Source organism: Arachis duranensis, chromosome 2, assembly GCF_000817695.3.
Source record: "Arachis duranensis cultivar V14167 chromosome 2, aradu.V14167.gnm2.J7QH, whole genome shotgun sequence".
NCBI lineage: Eukaryota > Viridiplantae > Streptophyta > Magnoliopsida > Fabales > Fabaceae > Arachis > Arachis duranensis.
The window spans coordinates 76,417,996-76,422,119 of record NC_029773.3 but is presented as its reverse complement, the minus strand read 5'-3'; positions in this window follow the sequence as shown (position 1 = coordinate 76,422,119).

Sequence of the window (4,124 nt, the reverse complement as noted above, 5' to 3'; positions counted from 1 at the left end):
ATCGGATAAAACGTGGCAGGTACAGGTCCTTACCCTCCATCACACACCAAAGGAGGGTGATCATAGCGGCCGGTATCGCTGTCTCATGGGTACTCGACATAACATAGTTGCTCAAGATCTGATGCCATAGCCGAGCCTCATCATTTAAGTAAATCTGCTTGATTCCCTTAGGCATGGTGGTGTCCTGAACCATTTTCCATGGAACAGTCGGGTCAAGGGCTATCTTTGCCTTGACAGCATCCCAATCAAACCTCATGAAACGCATGTCCTCCTCAGCCAGTTTGTACCCATCAGGCTGATCGGATTTATGCAGAAGCTGCAAAATATCCTCAATGGCCTCTTCAGTGACCAGTATCTGTTTCCCTCTAAGATGTACGGCATCCAGGGAAGTCTTGAAGTAATTACAGTAAAACTCTCTAACCCAGGAAGCATTTACCTCAGTCAAGTTTCGCTCTAAGAAGAACCAGCCTCTCTGTTTGATCTGATCGGAGGTGTACTGCTGTAGTTCTTTTGAGATTTTCAAGGTCCTCTCCAGGTACAGATTTTTGGAGGTAGCAAACTTAGGAAACTTCAGCTCACAGTACCGGTTTGCAAACTTTATGGGATCAGTAGCAGGGAGTAGCTGGTCAGCCTTCTCCTGTATGGTAAAGTGTTTCTCCCGCCAGGAGGCATCATGCATAAGATCTATGATAGACATAGATGAGTCTCCTCTTTTGCGTTTGCCAGTGGTAGCCTTTCCTTTTCCCTTTCTCTGGGAATCTGACATCCTGAAAAACAGAAAACCAGGATATAATAAAAATAGGAAAACAAATAGGTAAATAGGTTGATGATGATTCAGATAGAGATAGAAATAGCAAAAATTGGAATCAAACATCAACAATGCAATTTATGAACCAGGAAATCAAAGAGAATAAGAATGCGTGCCCTGGCATTCATGAAATGGTTTGGTGAAATCTAAGGAAAGCACAGTTGAAAATGCCAAAACCAAGACATGAATGGAAACATTTTACAGAAATTTGGGCAGCATTCCGGCTAAAAGTGGATTATCCCGGAAAATAAACAGCAACAAAATAGTTCATATGAAAATTAAAACATAGCTGCAATCACATATAGGGAGTATGAACATGAAAAAAGGCAATGTAAAAAGCAGCATGAAAAAAGAAAGTACAGCATATGAACAATAGCAACATCACAGAATCATTAGAATTGCGAAAATCATAAAGCAAGAAACACGAACAACGCAATTATCAGGCCTAAATCCACTAACCACATCCTAGGCTACCTAACAACCTAGAATCCACTACAACATGCATATCTAACTAGCCTAAATATGAGCAAAAACAGAAAAATATGAAGTAACTACGAATGGATAGAAGGGTGACGTGATGCGGAACCTGGTAGGCTAATGAAGGAGATTGGGGCAGAGAGGCGGCTGGGGGTGGCGGTGGTGGCAGCTGTCGCGGCGGAGGAGGGAGACACGGCAGCGGTGGCGGCTGGTTAGGGGGCAGGGGCTTCGGTAAGGTTAGGGGGAATGGGGGGAAGGTTTAGGACGGGGGTTAAGGGTGGTGGTGGTTGGAGGTGGCGCTGCTGGTGGCGGCACGGTGGACGGCGATCGCAAAGGAGGCAGTGGCGGTGGAGGGTTATAATTTGAATCCATGCGATCGCGTGGAGCACGCGGTCGCGTGGCTGGGGTGAAATGGGGTTGACGCGATCGCGTAGAGCGGATACAAGAGGGGGTGACGCGATCGCATGAGGCATGCGATCGCGTCGCTTGAAACTGTGCTAAATGCACGATTCCAGCATCGTGTCAGCGCAACTCTCTGTCTCTTTTGGGGTTGTGTGCAATCCGCGCGACGCGATCGCGTCGCTCACGCTGTCGCGTGGGATTAGTGTAAGTGCATGTGACGCGATTGCGTTAGGGACGCGATCGCGTGGGTGTTTTGTGCAAAACGCACAATGTCCGCATGATTCCAGCCCAACTTTCTGGGTGTTGGATCTTTTACGCCGATTTCCAGGTCACGCGACCGCATGATTGACGCGGACGCGTGGGAGGTGTTTTATCGCAACTGACGCGATCGCATGAGTGATGCGGTCGCGTCCTACGCCCTTTTTTTTATGCAGGGATGCAAATATGCAGTATGCAGAATGCAATGATTAATATGAATGATATGCAAACTCCAGGTTCAATATAATAAAATAAAATAAAACTGGAAGACAAATAAGACTAAATAAAAAAAATAAAAAAGGGACGATCATACCATGGTGGATTGTCTCCCACCTAGCACTTTTGGTTAAAGTCCTTAAGTTGGACATTGGTTGAGCTTCCTGTTATGGCGGTTTGTGTTTAAATTCATCCAGAAATCTCCACCAATGCTTGGAATGCCAATAGCCTCCGGGGTCCCAAACTAGGCATGTAAAGCTTCTGAGCAGCTTCAAACAAATTTTCAGGCTCCCGGGATGACGAATGTCAGGATAGGATCCATGATCCCAAGCTTTGCTTTTAAATCTGCCTCCGTCTTGATCTACATGTTTCCATCCGGGCGGTTTAAAAAGTAGATTCTCACCACGGTGACCAAACGTTCTCCGTGATCCATTCAATTGAGCATGATACCAATCCTTGCACTTCGAGTTGAAGCGTGGAACCTTATTGAACCTTGTACACCAGCTTTGAGTGCGAGCCATTTCCTTTTTACTCTTAAAGCCGCAGAGAGCTCTAAGCTGGCCATCTGTTTCAAGCAAACCATATTCAAGTGGAAGATTGAAGATAAAAGGCAAGGATTTTACCCACTTGTAGTTTGTGTTGGGCGGTAAAGGCCTTGGGATAGGTGTTTCCAGTGGTTCTGTAATTTCTACTCCCTTATAATTTTCAGTGAATTCTTCCATTTCTTTGCAAATTTCTTCCACTTCAACCATATCTTGATCAGAGTCTTCAATTTCTCCCTCATCATCGCTCAAGTCATATATTGGAGGTTGATAAAAATCTACCTTAGCATCATCTTCATCTTCACTCGGGGAAGATTCTTCTGTCTCAAAGAATTCACTTGCGGATGCAAGTTCGTCACTAAGAGAACAGGACTCGTGATCATCATCATCAAGGAAACCTGTGTCTTGGGTTATTCCATTCAGTTCTTCATAAGATATTTGCATTGGAGGCGGTGCAAAATCCTCCTAAGCGTCAATTATAGCATCCTCGACGGAGTCTTCCATGATTCTGTGTTCCCATGGAGGTTCAGCATCTTCTAAATCTTCAACCAAATCTTCCTCTTCTATAATGACAGCATCCTCTACTTGTTCCAGTACGAAGTTATGCTCTATGCTGTCCACTGGAGCTTCTCGTGTCTTCTCCACAACACATTCTTTATTAGATTCTCCACATGAAGCCATGGGAGTCTTTTGAGTGTCCGAACGTCTAAAAGATAATTGATTTATTGCTTGCTCCAGTTGATGAAGGGTTGTATTAAATTGGTTTACTGATTCTTCGAGGCGAACCTGTGATTCTGGCTTTGATGTATATGGGCATGGTGTATGGGGGAGTGGTGGTTCTTGGGAGTAATTGGATTGGTGTTGGGGTGGATAAGGATCATATGGTGGCGAATGGTGAACAGAAGCTTGTGAGTGTGGTGGGTTGAGGTTGTGTTGAGAGGATGATCTCTGAGCATAGGGTCGGGCTTGTTGGTAGCTACAAGGCGGTCCACCAAATCTATCAGTTGGGCATGCATTGTAAAATGGTCTTTGTCCGTGATATCTAGGAGGATGTTGTTGCCTAAAGGGTTGATCAGATCCTTGTGGCTCCATCCATTTTTGATTGCTTAGACCTTGATGGATAGTCCTGTTATAGCTTCCATTCCTTGCAACAAAATTAGAACCAAACTCAAAGCGAGAGGGGTAAGAATTCATAATAGCTATCAGAAATAAGAGGGAAGAGAAAAAATAAATAAACAAGTAAAAGAAAAAAATATTTTTTTTCTTTATTAAAAATATTTACAATAACCAATAATAAGGCACACGTTTGCAATTCCCCGGCAACGGCGCCATTTTGACGTTAGGATTTTTGCTAGTAAAGAATTTTATAAAGTTGCGTTGTAAGTATAGATTCTGAACCAACAGAAATCCCTTCGTACAAA